Below are 18,595 nucleotides of genomic sequence, written 5' to 3'. Positions count from 1 at the left end.
TACTGCTTCCCAAGCTTGATCCGCTGGTATTAAACTAAACCAAACTCCAGTCATATTTAACACCTCTTCAGCAATGCAATGCAATGCAGCACAAAACCCACCAGGTTCTAATCTCTCACAAAAGAGTTCTTACCAAAAAATGCTCCAGCTGCACACAGAAGTCACCTGAAGTCCCAGAAGTTACAGGGAAACTCAGTCAACACTGAGTGCTATACCTCCTCCTCCAAGCAGCAGAGAGGACCAATGTGAGAAGGAAGACCCTACTTTCATCTCAGTTTAACTCATCACAATAAAGCCATAGAAAAAATGTCTTCAGAGACTCTACAGAAAAGCTTTCAGTCTTGAATACTGAAGAGAAAAGGTGACCAAAACCTTTCTTACATGTTTCCTAATCACAAACATCTTGTCTTTTAACAAAAATGTGTATTTCCAAGGAAGACAAGAAACAATCATCACTAACCAGTGACTTTGAAACTTAACTTTATAGGGTATCACTTATTTGTGAAAGTGATTTATGTAAGTATGCCTCAGATTGTCTTCCAAAGTCAGATTTGGCTGCATTAACTAATGGAAGAGTTACAGGACTGTCATAACAAAACTAAACTACACTACTGCTTTTTATACTTAAAGAGCCTTTTTTCCAGTACTTTATGGAAATAATGTGGGTTTTTATTTCCTTTCCAAATGAGTGTATTGGTCCACACCATTTCCTTTAATGATTTTCTGAAGACAACTAATAGCCTTTTTCATGGTATTTTCATTCATGTCCCCTAAAGACCATCCTTCTATTCAGCCAGCTTCATAATATGAAAGAGGAAGTTAAGTGTGGAAAGTATTATCATATTTTGCCTTTCCTTCTTCATGACAGAATTCTTCAACACTACTTTGGCCAGTGCTGTGCAAGCACCATGGGGACTTCAGCACGAGACAGATGACAGTCGCCCTGCAACCTACACTTGGAATAGATGAACGAATCTCTGAAGAACGGATTTTCACGTGCATTTTAAGCACCAAAATAAGGCACCAGCACAGAAATACACTGAAGTACAGTCTCAGTTTTGAGGGACTGAAGTGCTTTCTTTTAACACCTGAGTCTGCATGCTCAGACATATCTATAAATACAACTCCAGTCGCTGAACTGCCAGAAAAACTCTGGAGGGCATTCACTGCTCTCTTTGAATGTCCTATCTTAACCACAGGGGGAGAGCACTTGTATTTTGGATCCCATTTGCTTTTGGACAGTATGGCCTCCCTTCTCCTTGGGTCAAATTTTTAAGGAATTTAGGTACCTCATAAATGCACCACCCAAGGAAGCAAGTAGGAACTTAAATTCAGTTATATCACTGGAGTGTTTAATGGGAAATTCTAGAACATTTAGGCTTGTTCTGAATCAAAATGAAATCCCAATTTTGCAATATCAATATTTCCTACAAACTGGAAATCCCAGATTGTATCTGTTTTCAGTCTCAAATACTCCCCCCACAAAGACTCAAAAGTAATGCAGAGAATAGCCTGCAACAATTATCAACCCATTCAGCACTTCAAACCTTCTCAGCAGTGTAGTCAAAGTTAAATTTGCTTCCCCAAGGACAATGACAAAAACAGCTAAACTGGGCCCAGAAACAGCATTTCTAATGGGGGGGAAGGCTGCTGGAGAAGAAAAGGAATGCAACCAGTGTTCAGCCAGCTGCCATGTCTCTCTTCTCCTCCACACTGTTCTTGCCAGGAAGAGGTAGAATGGAGCAGACGTACAGAGGAGGTCCAGGCACACAGAGAACATGATCACTCAATTAGTGAGAATAAGCACCTCACTGTACCCTCTATTAACTGAAGATGAGGCTATCTAAAGGAGTTGCCTTGACACTGATGCAGTATTTCTGATCCCATCAGTCTGCTGTCATAGATATTGCTTAAACTCAGAGCCAGTTTGTGTCCAGTCTGGAATTTCTGTATATTGAGGGGCTGAATTTTACACACATTATATATTTTTTCTTTAAGTGGTTTGTGAGCCCTCACTTGTTCTAGTAGTGACATGTTTGTAAAATGTTTGTAAAAATATCTCTGAGTCTTACACATCATAAATAGTCAGTAAACATGGTTATTGCAATTCTCACAGACTCCTCAGCACCTGCTTGCTCTAACAAGAATGCAACAGACACCAACACATGATCTTAAGGCAAGTAAGTATGTATTAAAATCCCATTGCAAGCAAAAAACTTGTTCAAATCCAGCAGAGAAATAAATAGAGCTATTAAAAGAGTGGCCACACAACCACAAAATGATTACTGTAAAATTTAAATATTTTTATTTAATGATAGAATTCAAGACAAAAATCCTTTAAATCTGCTATCAGTTCTGCAGAAAGTAATTTCTGGAGACAGTAGCCCCAAAGAAATAGGACTCAAGGGTTTGACTACAGAGCTGTCCACTGATTTTCAGAAGGATCTGGATCAGCTCCCAAAGCAAAAAGTAAGCCCACAGGGAGAAGAAAAAAAAAAAAAATCCAATATAAAAGCATCAATACAAAAAAAAACCCAATACAGATAAAAACTTCTGAATACCACAGGCAAGGAAATCTGAGGTAATTACTTTGATCATACTCACAGGAAGGAAATCAGAGGAAGTATTCTGAGCTTTTCAGTAACAAACCAGCTGCTGATTAATTTAAAATGATGACTCCAGAAATTAGAGGTGATCACTGTACAGAAATAGAAAACAAAGAACACCGTTTAGTACTGGCATAATTATTGTGCACTTTTCATTTTTATTTGGTAAAGTCTTCTTTAACAACACCCCTACAAAGTTGTTGTGGGTTTTTTTTTTCATTTCTATGGGCAGACTGAATTCAGTAAAAGGTAGAGGGAAAAAACCAAACAAACCACAAACAACAACTTATCTCTGTAGACACACAGTGATCAACTCTGAATGAGCCAATTAAACTCAAAGACATCCTGGAGTCTGAGGAAAAGCTCTCTGAAAATATTAGCTGACTAGCCAGCAGATGTGAAAAGAAAATTAAGAATCATTAGGGAAAATTCTAGGCTCTACCTAGATCACACATATGAATACATAACATATCTATGGTTTGAGTTTTGCACAAAGTTCTGGTTACCCTTTCTCAAGAAGATCTCCAGGAAGGGAAACCAATAGTAAGAGATATGGCACAGTTCCCATCTAGGAGCCTATCTAGAGTATGACTCTTCCATTTGAAAAAGAGGTGACTGAAGCAGGATGTGAGAAAGGTCTTAAATGATTTTTAAACAGTAAATGTTGTTTATTGTTGTACAAGAACTATGATTCAAGAAGGAATCAAAAAAAGTCATGGAGGACAGTTTCATCAGCTATGAGATATGATAGTCTAGATGTGACCTCTGGTTTAGAAAGTCCCAGAGCAAAGATTGCCAGACTCTGGGAGAGCACGTAAAAGCGAGAGCCATTCCACACTCACCTGCTTTCTCTTGCTTTACTGTGACTGCCTCAGTCAGAGATAGGTTACTAACCTAGATGGACCTTGCTCTGACCCAGCATGACAACAATTTTATAAACGCCAATTCAGAGAGCAGAACAATGAGCTGCCACCCTTATACAAAGACCGTACAACAACTCATGATCTCGTAGAAACTCATAATGGATACCAGGTAATACAGTAAGAACAAGCTCAATTGAAATGGGATATTCTTTCCCTGAACACTCAGTCTGCATTCAGCTACCACTTGATAGTATACAGTCCAACCATAGTAAAAATAAAAATGGTAACTTTCTCCAGAGAGGTTTACATGGTCTCTTTAGACCCGAAGACATTCATACAGAACATCCTGGTGCAAACAGAAGAAATGGATTATTTAAGAATCACTGAAGCTTATTTTCTGCAATTTAAGATCATAATGTGGGTCCATTACTTGTATTAATTTCTGTTTTTTTCCTCTGGAAACTCACAGACTTTCGAGGACTCTTGATGTAAATGACTATTCAGCAATTTCAAAAACAGTTTTACAATCTAGTATCGAGGTTTTATAGACACCTGCCAGTGATTTATGTTACTGAAAACTTTAGGGTGGCCAAAGCCCAGATTTTTTTTCATTTCGTTAGAAGTTTCAGCATTAGATTCAAAAGAGATCTCAGTACCTTATTGATGCATAGCATTACTATGCATATGCAAATCACAGAGCAGGAAAAAAGCAATTTAAGAGGACAACTCTAATCATCTAGGTCTGAAACAAACAATGAAGAGCTTCAAGTCATCTTCCTCTCACTGGTTACTCCTGCTTACAGTGAGAGCAGACTGGGCTCTATCACTCCACAGAGCTCCAACTCATTAATAGCATGCAAGTCCTTCCAGGTCACTGAATTCATTCAAACTTTTTCCACTAGCTTGAAAACTGACTTTGCCCCTTCTACTGTTTAGTGTACACCACTTGACTTTCAGTAGGCATAACTTCATGACATTCAGATTGTGCATGAGGAGGATCCTGAGACTAAAAGTCTTTTTCTGCTTCAGACCTTTTGCTCTCTTTCAAACTCTTCAAGATTTTTTTTTTTTTTAAGTGGAGACAACCTCCAAATGATTTGCCTTTTCTTTCTTACAGTTACGAAGCCCTCTTCTGCTATCCTCCTTGTATTTGCTCTATCCTAAAGCAACATTTTTCTGAACTGAACTCAGCATAATTTGTATAATATCAGTATAATTTGATATACAAATCAGTATAATTTGTATAATATCAACAAAATGACAAAATGACTCGCTATTTGCCAGCCAAAAGAACATCTATCACACCACAGTTCCATTGTGAGCTGAATAAGAAGGGCTAAGAATAATTTAACAAACAGGAAATTTACATGCAACTTAAGCATGAAGGAAGTTCAGGTCCAGGTCAAAAACCAGACTCCATAGATCTAAACGCTCCAATCCAAGAAACATCACTAGGGTTTGGACACATTTTGGACTGTAATCTTCAGTGGTAAACTTGGCACAACTTTTACCGATTCTTCAGTCCTTCAGATTCCCCTGACCATAAATATTGGGTTCATGTTCTGCTCTCGTTCACACAATGGCATTAACAGCATTTCAGACCTAGACACAGACCCAGCACTGCACATTCAAGCACGGAGTGGAACCCAATTTCCAGCTAACATCAGTACTAGATTCTCGGCTAGCACAGGTCAATTTTAATAACAGGAATACTTTTATCAGAAGCTCTTGAAAGTGCATTTATCAAAGTACTTTTTGGCTTAAGAAATGAGGAAGTTGTTACTACCTTGATTACGGAAACAAGGGAAACCAAATCACATCCAAGGTCATTCAGAAGTTGACCTGTGACATTTAAATGTGTTTTTTTGATTAAAATTATGTGCATGCACAGACAAAGAAAAGCATGGTTTTATTACTCTCTACTCTGTTAATGACTTTGGTTCCATTATACCAGGTAGCTTTGAATAGAAATAAAGTTATGAAGCACAGTTACCAAACTACGTGCTGCAGGTGCTCCATTTTATTCAATGCCTCAACAGCTGGGGTTGTAACAGGATTCAAATCCCATCTCTTCTTGCAGGGGTTTCAGCCTATATCTTCCAAAGAACTCTATAGTGGTAGGATGTTCTTCCACATTCTTTCCTAGTAGTGCTGGTGCTAAGAGTATAAAGAGAACTAGACTAAAGGTCTGACTAGCTCTGTATACTGTCTCTGGCAGTGCCCAATAGCAGGTGTTTAGAGTAGAACGTAAGAAAGGGGAAAGCATATAATGATGCTTCCCACAAATACTTGACAACAACTTGTGACTGCCAGGATGCCTGAGTCAAAGGTGGAATCTGTGTATTTACTGATCTCCATGGCACCTTTTTTCCATTATTATTTCCATTAGCTGCCAACATTCAGCAAAATCCCATAACAGAGTCCCACAACTTAATTATATCCTATGTGAAGATATAATTCACTTTGGACAAATAATTAAACCTTCATACTGACACAAGGACCCAGCTATGTCTCTTCCCAGCTTAAGGCTCACTCAGCTAATGCACAGTTAGGTGTGGTGTGCACATAGGAAGTATTCCTCGTTGCATCATATATAATGGAGCAATCCCACATTATCCAACAGTAAGGTAGTTAAGAAGCTGTTTTGGAAATAGCACACCTGGGTTTCAGTCCCAATTACATATTTAATCATTTAGGAAAGTGAAATAACATCACTAGAAGAGAGTGTAAACACCACAAAGAAGAGTTTGAGAGTGTACTTTACAGTTCTTTTGCACAAAGGAGGTAACCGAGTCTACTTACTGGGTTCGGAGTTAGTAGTGTAATAGATAAAATAATTCCTCCTCCAGTCTTTAAAAACAGCAAATCATTTCACAGTATCACAGAACAGTTCAGGTTGAAAGGCAAATCTGGATATCATCTAGTCCAATTCCCTGCTCAAAGCAGGCTGCCCAGAATCATGTCCAGTTGGGGTTTGGCTATCTCCAAGGATGGACACTCCACAACCTCCCTGAGAAATCTGTTTCAGTGCTGATCACTTACAGATATATATATGTATTTTTTTTCCCTACATTTAAATGGAGTTTTCTGTATTTCAGTTTGTGTCCCTTTCCTCATGTCCTTCCACTGGATATCATTAGGAAGAGTTGGGTTCTACCTTTTTTGTCATCATCTCTCCTCTTTATCACAGGCATAGTGTGGCTATACACATAGAGTGGCTGTTAAATTTAAAATCTAATTCCAGTTACAGCTAGGACTTTTTACCCATAGATTTCAATATTGGCTCTCGTGCAAATTATTTTTTCCCCTCGAGTCATGAAAATGAGAATGGGAAACCACCTTTTTAAAAAACACTCCAGGTGAAGTATTTCTTTGTTTATGTATTTCTTCCATATCTCCTTTCCTCCTTTTGATTTTTATGTTGCCAGGTCTGCCATACAGTTTATGTATTTATTAAAAAATTCCAGAGGCAGCACTTAAATAAAACTTCAACTTTTCCTCAGATGTGCTATATACACAAAGAAGGCTTTTCATTAGTGTTTGACAAATAAGTGCTGTCCACAGAAGAGGGGAACAGGAAGCCTCGAACTCATCCTTTGCTATCTGAACAGGTACCCAAGGAATTTTTTTTCGACGATGACCTAAAGAGGTGAGGTCTATTGTCTCCTGTGAATTGCTTGCGTAACCACTTACAAGCAGCTTATCAGTACAAACCATCAGCATTCGAAGTAAAGTAACACGCTTCTCACACAGAGATACACTTAAGTTAGAATTTAATTTTAAAACCATAGAAAAAACCCTTTAACTTCAGGCTAAGCACACATTTATGTGCTCTGCTGAACATAGGCAGTTTGATGTAGCTGAGGTCTTCTTTCCAGAAGGCTGCAGTCATCTCATAGTTATCAATGTTTCTGCCAGTATTAGGACTGCCAGTGCAGTAGTATCACCAAGCCCAACTTTCTGTGGCTATACAAACAGTAGGACAAAAAGGTAGTTCTTACTCCCAAAGAGTTTATTACCCTTTTACAAGAGAGTTGAAGCTACACATTAGAAATTTCTAACCTAATAGCTGCTCTCAATAACCTTAGTATAACATTATATGTGTTAATATATTATTAAATAAAGGGTTGAGAGTCCAAGCGCCATCTTAATCTCAGCTGAAAAATCACCATTAAGGCACATCCCACAGGTCTTCAAGGAAATACTCTCATCTTTTAAATGTGTAGCTACATGCCATCATTATTTTTTCAAAGGTTATGAAGCACTCATACTATTATAGCTTCATCTTTCTGTGGCCTCATCTGAAGGGGATTTCAGTGATGCAGAGAAGTATCAGTTAGCACAAATCCATAGGAAGAATGTGAGCTGCAGGAAAAAGTTTCCCACTTCATCATATTTTCTGGTTGAACCACATAGACTGCAATACACACAGGGCTGATTGTCCAGAGTTATTCAGGGTCTGGAATTAAAGACTCAGGGAGAGGAAAACCATGCCATCAGCAGTGCCTCATCCAGCCCAGCTGCATGATATATTGGAGATCTGAGGAGCAGGGAGGAAAGGATCAATGGGGCAGAGTCTAGTTGGAGGCCTGTATCTAGTGGAATCCCTCAAGGGTCACTACTGGGAACAGTATTATTCAATATGTCCATCAATGACTTGGATGAGGGAATAGAGTGACTGTCAGCAAGTTTGCTGATGACATGAAACTGGGAGGGGTGGCTGACACGCCAGAAGGCTGTGCTGCCATCCAGCAAGACCTGGACAGGCTGGAGAGTTGAATGGGGAAAAATTTAATTAAATATAACAAGGGCAAGTGTAGAGTCTTACGTCTGGGTAGGAACAGCCCCAGGTTCCAGTATAAGTTGGGGAACAATCTGTTAGCAGTGTAGGGGAAAGGGACCTCAGGGTCCTGGTGGACCACAGGATGACCATGAGTCAGCACTGTGCCCTTGTGGCCAAGAAGGCCAACGGCATTCTGAGGTGGATTAGAAGGGGGTGGTTAGTAGGTCGAGAGAGGTTCTCCTTCCTCTCTACTCTGCCCTGGTGAGACCACACCTGGAATATTGTATCTAGTTCTGGGCCCCTCAGTTCAAGAAGGACAGGGAACTGCTGGACAGAGTCCGGCACAGAGCCATGAAGATGATTAAGGGAGTGGAACATCTCCCTTATGAGGAAAGGCTGAGGGAGCTGGGTCTCTTTAGCTTGCAGAAGAGGAGACTGAGGGATGACCTCATTAATGTTTATAAATATATAAAGGGTGAGTGTCACAAGGATGGAGCCAGGCTCTTCTCAGTGACAACCAATGATAAGACAAGGGGTAATGGGTTCAAACCAGAACACAAGAGGTTCCACTTAAATTTGAGAAGAAACTTCTTCTCAGTGAGGATGACAGAACACTGGAACAGGCTTCCCAGGTGGGTTGTGGAGTCTCCTTCTCTGGAGACATTCAAAACCTGCGTGGACACATTTCTGTGTAACCTCATCTGGGTATTCCTGCTCCAACAGGGGGATTGAACTAGATGATCTTTTGAGGTCCCTTCCAGTCCCTAATATTCTGTGATTCTGTGAAATCCTTCTCCAACACCCACCTATTCTTTGCAGTTTAACTTATTGGGGGCCCACTGGACCTCACTTTCAATCAACTCCAAATGCCATGGGTGTGCCAGTAGACAGAATGGTTTTCCAGAGCAGGACTCAGGGGCATCCTGAGTAACACCATCCCCTAGACTAAGCTGCTCAATGGATGTTCTTAATTACAAATTTGAATCAGATCTTATAATCATGATTGGTCTTTAAAATAATGCAACAACCATGCACATTAGGGGAGAAAGTCTGTGACGGAGAAAGATCTGTATTTTCCCTTCAGCTAAGCTGTTAATATCCTTTTAAACAGCAGCTCATCTGACCAACAATGCTTCAGAAAATTGCATTTTTCTTCTACACCATCTTAAAATGCCAGTTATCCTTACACTAAACTCAGAAGTAGAGCATCCTGATATTTTGGAAGGCAGTCACTTCTCTCACACATATAATAATACTCCCTCAATAGAAGTGAACAAGTTTTGGATATGACTGGCCTACATACAGGCTTTCATTCTGAGTGTCTTAGCATGAGACAGGAAGAAAGAGAACTGCTTCCTGAGGCTAAACACAACAAAATGAGGACTAGATACAGCTCATACTGACTGGAAGGCATTTCTGTGGTTATTCTTGAAAGCAGAGGCTAAAAAATAAGAAAACCATGTGTGCATCTGAGCAGATGTGGGCTGAAACATCATCTTCAGCCATGCAAATATAGCACTTGCTTCCTTCTTTGGCCATTTTCATGTTACTAAGAAGAAACCATTTGCTAACCACACAGTAGTGGCACTCACATTAGCAGAAAACCGGATACCTCATCTCTTCCTGCTTTGATCAGCAGTTACTGCCCACAGGAATAAACAGAGGGTTGTATTCTTCACTTGCTCCCTGCATGGTCTTCTGTTCTCACATGGACATCAGTGGCAGCAGGAAGAGGCCAAGCCTGTTCCAGAATAGCCATGTGTTCTCAGTGTAAACCTATCTCCCCAATAGAGCAGCAACAGGCACAGCAACAAAAAGATGATTCAAGGAGGATTTTTCCATTTAAAATTCTGATTTAGAAGAGTAAATATTTTAAAATTTAAAAAACCAAAGCCTGTCATATCCCTTTTTGGCCATCTGGAGATTGAACATAAGCTCCCCTCTACCACTGGCAGTGGACACAGACATGTCTACTGCAGAGTGTGCTGCTGAGGAAAACTACTGCTAATAAGAAGTCCAAAATGCCTTGCAATGAAAAGGGCTACAGAAAGCTTAGAGCTCTAATCCAAATTATTAATAATCCATAAAGAATACTGCATAATAATTCAGAAAATAGTCCCTTGCAACAGACAGCAAATGGAAACTGCATGCTTTAAAGCATATTTGGACAGCTGCTAGCATCGTTCAACATGACAAATGAAAGAATTTGCTCAAAACAAGCAGAGTATGGAAGCTAAGATAAGTCTGTAATAACAAATGTGTTGCCTCTCGTGAAAGTTCTGATTTTCTCCTCTGCTATGTCTTCTTTAGTTATTGAATATAAACACACTGCTGAGATAGGTGTCAGGAGAGAGAGAGCTGCAGGGAAAATTCTGTGAGACATGTCCTTTCCAGAGAAGTTTAATTAATGGTGTTTCTGAGAAGAATTCTGATTGGCAGTATTAGTGCCAGCACTAAAAGTTACTATTTGTGGATCCTAGAGCTCACAGCTCACATAAAAATAAAGCCATTTAGAAAAGATTTCTGTGCAAATGAAGGCATTCCCTCAGCAGGGAATGTTCATGTGAACCTCTTCTGTGGCTTTCCTTCAAATGTATTTTTCCATGTAGATGGGATAGCTGAAAGTCCCTGGAGTGCAACCTCCCATGGGTATAGAAGTTTCGATTCAAGTTTTCTAGGTTAGTCCTTGGAGAATGTTTCTGTAATGAGCCCAGATGAAACTCTAAGAATGAATGCTTCCAATCTTCATGTAGGGGAACATTTAGTTTCACTTTCTTTGCTTTGGGATTTACTTTTCCTTTTTCCTTTTCCCTTTTCCTTTTTTTACTTTTCCTTTACCTTTTTCTTTAAGTTTTCCAATTCATACCACTTTCCGACTAAGACAATCTCCTAGTATTCTCCTAATGATTCTCAGCCCAAAACAGAATTTCACTGCTCTAATCTCTCGTAAGGATTTAGGACAGATGATTAAATTAACGACAAGCATTGCATGTTATTTGATTATTGTTAATCTTTAAGTACGATCTTTTAGAAGGGGTGAAGCATTGCATGCCAAAACAAGAAACTGGGGATAAGAAAATGTTGCGCCGTTGCAAAAGCAAGGAGAGGACTACAGCATCCGAATTCACACAGAAAGCACCCACTAGTTTGCTGAACCATTTCCTAGAAACTGTGAAATGGAAGAAGAAAAGAAAATAAGGTGATTCTTCTGGCTTACTCCATTCCTCTCAATCATCTCTCTCAGACAGGATAACTAAATAATTCAGATACAGTTATTTTTTCCCAGTAATTTTCAGGCAGTTAATTTGCATCATATCTTCACTGTCTTGTCCCATATTTCCCCCTCTCTTCTGCTTTCATATCCATCGTGCCTCCCCCATTGTACTGTTCTCGAACTTCTTTTATTCTCTCTCTTGGTTACATTATTTCTACACTAGACTTTAACAATTTCTTGCCTCAGATCCTATTGCCCTGCTTCCTCCTTCTCCTTATTGCTAGCCTCCTGATACCCACTACCTCTCAGTTCCTTGTCCTGATCCCATAGTTCATCATAAAAGCAAACTGTGTCACCTGTGAAAGGAAAATATTTACAAATACTATGAGACAGAAATCATATATTAATGAGAAGTATTGAATCATTTCTTAAGAACTCTCAGAATAAACATCATAAGGCTCACAGTAACATCAAAACAGATATCAACCATTCCATGTATTACAATAGGTCTACCTTAGCCCAGGCTGGCATATACCATCTTATTAATATTTTACCTCTTTATGCATTTCTCAAGAAGTATACAACAAAGAAAGAGCAAACTAGTCAAGATAAAATAAGAGTCATCATAGAAATTTTTTCAAAAATCTCAAATATCTCTCAAATCCTTCTTGGACGTTAAAAATGCTTGGATAATGTTATTTATTCATACTGTAACAGTTCATATGCATTTATCCTTGCCTTTCTAGCTTCTAACTGAGGCAAGGTGAGCAGAGCTAAACTTGCACAGAGGAAAAATATCATAGTACACCGGAATGCTGCCACTTATTCAGGAATAACCAGTACAAATAACTGTGGTTTATAGTGGCTATCTTATATATGGAAAGCTTGCAAATCATGCATTGCAAAGACTGTCCCAGTAGTAACATTATTGGTGATTAATACATATAGTTATATCTTCTTCCATGGCCTGGTTCCAGTGACCCAACAAACCACTACTTCTATTCTAGCTACTACATTGCTGTCTGTGAATAGTTGTAGCTTTGATGGTGTCAGCTACACTGCTGCTGGCAATGTATGGTATGGATGACTGCTACATGAACCTTTAATGCTACAGCATTACTGTCTCAACTTTAATTATCTTAAAAATGCCTGCAGAAAGTACAGATACTCCCAAATACTCAAGGGCCTCTAAATGTCCACGTAATTTAAATTTTAATCTACTCAAGAAACCAAACGGATTGTTGCAAATGGACACCATGTTCTCCACTACATAAGTAACGAGCTCTGTCATGACATGCTGAGAAATGCATCATCACCCTGAGTTCTTCCTGTTCTATCCCATTAACAGAGAAAATGAAGTTGCTGGAGAAGGCATGGCAAGCATATCTATTTTCTAAATTTTCACCTAAAGTGCAAACACAAAAACTGACCGTTTGCAATAGACCATCTAAAGAAAAACCACCAAGGCTGCTTGTCAACCTTCAAACACTACCTGTGTGCCCAGTGATACCTGAGCTTTGCCAAATCCACTCCATTTATTTTAATGAACTACAACTCATAAATTCAATATGCAGTTTAAATCTCTCCTCACCTGGCAGCCATATAAACAGCAAGAAATATGCACATTAAGAAGTTATCCTGGTCACACCTATTACTTTTCCAAAAGAGAAGAGGGCATGATCAGGTAATATAGATGAGAGTCTAGATGACTGAGCCCCAGCTACTTCTTTAGACTGTTAGCCTTCCTTTCAATGGTAGGAAATACTACATAAAACCCATGTAACACATACAAGCTAAGAGCAAATGATGAAAGAAATCAGCAAGGGAAAAGAGGTCAGAGAGCTGTTGTGATGGAAGAATAGCAGCTGGGAAAATTGAAGTCAAGCCAGCTATGTTATTTTTTTAATTAAAAATAAACATGGGCTTTGTTGCCAAAGGATTGGTTAACATTCTGTTTAAAAAGAGAAATAAAAAGGAATTTTGTTTTACTTATTTCTCATTTCCCTCCTAACATCCCTCCCCTCTCTTCCCCTCATTATCCCCCCCCAAAAAAGTATTTATAGATTTTGCACAAAAAATACGGTCATAAAATTCAGGTCAGTATGCAGTACCACAAAAACCACCCATTTTTAAAACATTCTCTTTTTCTCACACGAATACCTCCCTGATTAAAAATAGTCAGAGGCTATCATTTTAATATGGTTAATTATTTCATGTTCACTGCTCACCTCATGGATAGTCATACAAGTATGCATGACTGCACTGCCTGAAACTGCACATGTGTAAATGATAAAGGCCTTCTTTAGACAGCCCTTTTAATGAAGGTTTCAGCAGACCCACGTTAATCCTTGAAGTTCAGCTTTGCTTCCCTTTAATCAAATACTACAACAGCTTTCATTTATGTCTAGACAGGAGTTTGTCCTATTTTTTATGGAATTTGTTTGTGTCCAAAGACCCTTCTAAAGTCTTACACTGTTCCTTTGCAGTCCTCACTTCACAAACAGGAGCACGAAGTCACTAGCAGAGAAAAACCAAAGAATCCAAAGACTCCGTTCAGGCTTTTCATACATTCCAAGGACTCAAAGGTTAACTACTTTTAAAGGCTGACTACCTCAATAGCCTCTCTCCCCTATGTTTTTCATTCATCTCTGTTATACATTTCTGTGTGCTTTTATTGGGCCTGACTTCAGAGTAGCTTTCTGCTATCAAGGTCTTAGCCACATCAGCCTTATCACAGTAATTTCTCCACACTGCTTCCACATCACATTTCAAAATCTTATCTTGCTTAATCAAATTTTGTTTTCTCCCTCCTCATTTGCTTTACTAGTTACTTACATTTTGTTTAAGATGTTTCAGACCATGATTCATCAGAAATATATAACTAGAGGCAGTTGCAATTGTTCTGATAAAACATAGCAGCTGATGGGGTAAACCTCCCTCAAAACAGGTCAATCAAATTGAAATTTTCTATAGAAATATGCATCTTCAACTGAGTAAAGGTATCAGTTCTGGTTGAATTAAAGAAAGATCTACGTAATGATTAGACATTGGCTAATGACAAAGAGAAATCAGCTGAAGTGAAAATACTTCCATATATGTCCTGCATCTCAGATAAGTGTCATCATGCACAGCATGTCACCAGCCTAAGGGACTTTCTGGAGTAGGACTTGCTTGCACCTATCTGGAGTCATTTGCATTAAAGTAGTCCATTGACAAAGGGAACATAATATTTATTCTGTGCAGAGCAGCTCTGAAAGCAGAGTCCTGAACAGGAATGGTGCCCTATTGGATGATCAATGTACACACATTTTCACAAGAGACAGACCCAACCTCCATCCCAACTGCACAGAGTGGTATTTAAACTTTCAATCTTGCAAGAAGATGTAGTGAATGGGTTAGGCTGGAAGTGTCTCTTTGTCTGCTTTTCTACCTTATGAGGTCTTTCTATGCATCCAATTGCATTTGGAGAAAGATTCTGAATTCGAGAAAACATAAGGACAGAAATAATTTTTAACCCAGCTCTGGTCAGTATCTGCTGACTCACATTCAGATTCCTCTAGTTTCTGAACCTTCCATTGACTCCAGAGAAAATTTGTGGTCAACCACAGAATATAAGGTTAGCTAACTGAATAGCAGAATGCATACTATTTGCAACGCAACAGTAAGCACAGGAGAAAGGGGATACTCAGTTGCAAAACGTTTTACTTTATGCTCTGCATATTTTTTGGAAGAGGAAAGAAAACCACAATAAGCAAAACAATGTATTTGTTTTGTCTCATGGACATTGGCTCACAAAGAAATGTTGCTGCAGTTAGTGAGAGTTCAAGTCATTGTTGCTCCAACCATATATTAAAAAAAAATAAATTAAAAAGCCTTTGGAATTCAAATGTTTTTCCTCATCCCAGCCATATGTAAATAATTCAACAGCTTAGTGACCAACAGTACACAACCGAGAATTATTTTTCTGGGTAATCAAGCATTGAAGCAGAGCTGAAACTAATTCTATGAACGTTAATTCTCTTTTGTGGAAACACAAAATTGGATTCACCATTAGAAAAAAACCAGGCAAAATATTTCAGACCATCCACATGTCCCATCTTCATCTGCCAAACAGAAAATGGAATGCTATTTACAGTCCTTTGATATTTCTTTGTTTCTCATGGGAAACTAGTTGCTCTTGTCTATTGTCAGCTCCCATTGTTAACAACACTCAGGGAGAGTTTATTAATTTTATGTCTTGATGCCATTTGTCCAAAGCAACCTTTCTGTAAGAGTCACGTTAGACTAATAAAGAGCGAAGTATCATACAGATATCAGGATTCATTCACTATGTGAAATTCAAAAAGATTGACACTTATATTTTGTGTATCTATCTCTTACTTTAAAACACAACCCTCTTGTTAACCTAAGGATTTCCTTGATCTTTAAATTGTAAAAATATACAAAACTAAACAATAATTTCCCACTCCACTAAGTTCTCCTACCATGTAATACACAGGACCACAGTTCAAAGAATATTCCCCTTTGAATATGTTCTCTCTTCCTCTCCTGATTTTGTTGAAAATCTGGGAATGAAGTAGTTCATATGTGATATGATGCCTAGTTTCACCCATTCAACAGATACCAAGTTATGACTTCTCTCAGTTCAGAGAGCAACTATTTTAGCTGAAATGGCAGAGGCCTACACCATCAGAATAAACGATATGAAGTTAGCACCACAGAGACTGTCTTTGGTCTCTACAGTCCCAATGTTTTTAAACCTATTAGACCACCCTACCTATCACAATTTGCATCTACTTTACATAGACTAGAAATAACATTACCACTGCTGGATGGGTGAAAGAAGCTGACAGAAGGAGTAGCTATGGAAATAAATCTGCCCTAGACCTTAAGTAAAAAAAAAAAAAAAAAATTACAACACAGGGAACAAAAGGGGATGTAGAAATTAAAGCAATGGGAAAGAGGATGTTAAAAACATAGGAAGAGTGCCAGTGATACAAAAGCATAGAAGAAGATAAAGATGGGGAGGACGGTTGGCACCAAGGGAATGAGACCAACCTAAGAATTGGTTAGGAGGTGCAAGATTAGCAGTAGGCTTGAGCTAGATCCATTACATTAGATGCCCAAAGCAACTCTTATGGCTCCTCCAGCTTCAGTTTGAGGCTTGCTGCAGCTGCATGGTGTCACATTCAAGACATTATCACATTCTTTCACAATTTATGGTATACTCAGTGGTGCTTGTCCCCTCTACAAACACCAAAAAGACATGGTCTGAACTGCTTGATTTTGCATCTAGAAAAGAGGCCCTCACATCATCAGAGAAGGAATCTGTCTTGATTTACTCTTGGATAGGAGGACTGCACAAAAAGACTTATGATAAAAAATACTTCATGCAGAGTGGCTCATTCTACCTGTCTTTCCAGAAACAAATGAAAAATAGATAATAATAGTAATAAAAAAAGCGTATGAGGCTTTGAGAAGTTAGATGGCTAGTGTTGTAGCTCTGAGTTTGATAGACAAAACAGCTTTCATCAAAACACTTAGATTGCTTTCTTCCAAGCCATTCATCACCTCAGATATTTTTCTAATTTTGACTTCTACCCACTAGAGAGCAGAAACCTCTAAATAACTATCATCTAGGGATTCCTCAGCTGTAATTTGGACTAGCTGACATAATTTGTCCAGACAGTGCTCCTCAACTTTTTCCTATAGACCTCACTATTGCAGTGCAATGCCTGGGATGCCAGTTCCATGCTGTAGAAATTAGCCTTCTGTGCAACAGTGTCAAATTCAATCACTTGGCAGCAAGACTATGAAAACAATGCTTCCACTTCTGTATTTGAGCAATAACTTGTTTCTAGGCTGAATTTGAAGGGGAGGAGGGCAACCAGATAAGTAATTATGAGCTTTTCTAAGCGATGTTGGATTATCAGTCTCATAGAATTAAGTCTTTCACTGTTCTACAAAGCCGACAGAGTAGCTGTGGAGGCAGCAACAGCTGTGTCAGCCCAGTTAGGCACAAACTGACTCCCAGTTAATATTTGGCTACTTTGCATTTTCCAACCAGGGTGCCATAGTGGGACAGTAGCTTTAGTGATCCTTCTAGTAGCAAATCACGGATTCCATACACAACACGGCCCTCTGCATATCCATGGGAAATCAAAAGAGCTGCATCCCAGCATGAGAGGAAGATTGTTGAAACTCCACACAGGGAAGTCTTCAGGTAACACATTATCTCTTCCCTTGGCTAAGTTTGTATGGTTTCTTCCAATACACAAGCACAAATGTTATCTCTAATCACTTTTAGTCAACATCAACAGCAGCAAAGGTTTTGTTTCAGTCTATGGTGTATGTATTATTTCCACTGCAATACTGAGTGATTCAGAGTTTTCAATCTCACAGCAAACGTATGAAGAAAGAAATAATTTCTGTTTTCATTTTACAATAGACTGATTGTAACAAAGGGAAAATAAATAACTTGTACAGTTACAGACATGTTTTGTGAATGAAAACCTTACATGAAGGCCTTCCAGTGTGTCAAACAGTGGACCAGTTTTTATTTTTTGCATTTGGTTTTCTATACAGGGAAAAAAAAATAAATAAAAAGCAACTTTCTCTGAAAGAAACAAGTGCTTCATTTCCTAGAAACACAAAACTGGTTTCTGTCAAATTCTTTCAGTGCTGTGCTCTGAAAAGGGAGAGAGCGAAGTGGCAAATGTGGCAGAAGATGATAAACTGCTGTCTTCTCTAGAAACAGCAATTCTGTTTCTGTCAGCTTCCTTGTTTGAGCCAGAACTAAAGCACAAACTTTACACAGATGAAAGGGCCTCTTTGTACATCCATAAAAGACATCCAAACCATTCAAAATAATGGGAGAAGGAGGAAGGAGAAAAGAGAGAAAGCTTCAGGCAAGCCCCAAGTTCTGCCTTGTTCTGAGTATAAAAAACAGCATCAATATCTTTAGTGACCTAATAGAACTGCAAGTAGGATCATCTGTGCTTGGTAATTGACGAAATATGTGTGAGGAACATAAATATAGTTAATGTACAGACTGTGATTTATCAGCCCCCGAACAGTGCAACATTCTTATGTCAAGATAGATTTAATACAATTTCAGATGGACATTCAT

The 18,595-nt window shown here is 38.8% G+C and overlaps 1 protein-coding gene across 30 annotated transcripts in view; it reads right to left on the bottom strand.

Moving 5' to 3' along the window:
• The window catches only part of CALD1 (caldesmon 1), a 255,661-nt gene that overhangs the window by 129,568 nt on the left and 107,498 nt on the right, over window positions 1-18,595 (bottom strand). For 21 of the 30 annotated variants that reach the window (XM_065029712.1, XM_065029778.1, XM_021298735.2 and 18 more), the window contains one exon: window positions 2,605-2,698. The exons of the other annotated variants lie outside the window; for them this stretch is intronic. The gene's annotated coding sequence lies outside the window, so the exon portion shown is untranslated. The remainder of the gene's footprint in view (window positions 1-2,604; window positions 2,699-18,595) is intronic. 30 annotated transcript variants of the gene reach the window in all.

The sequence above is a fragment of the Columba livia genome, chromosome 1, assembly GCF_036013475.1.
Source record: "Columba livia isolate bColLiv1 breed racing homer chromosome 1, bColLiv1.pat.W.v2, whole genome shotgun sequence".
NCBI classification, from domain to species: Eukaryota; Metazoa; Chordata; class Aves; order Columbiformes; family Columbidae; genus Columba; species Columba livia.
The sequence above is the reverse complement of the archived record's forward strand: the minus strand, read 5'-3'. Positions and strand labels throughout refer to the sequence as shown.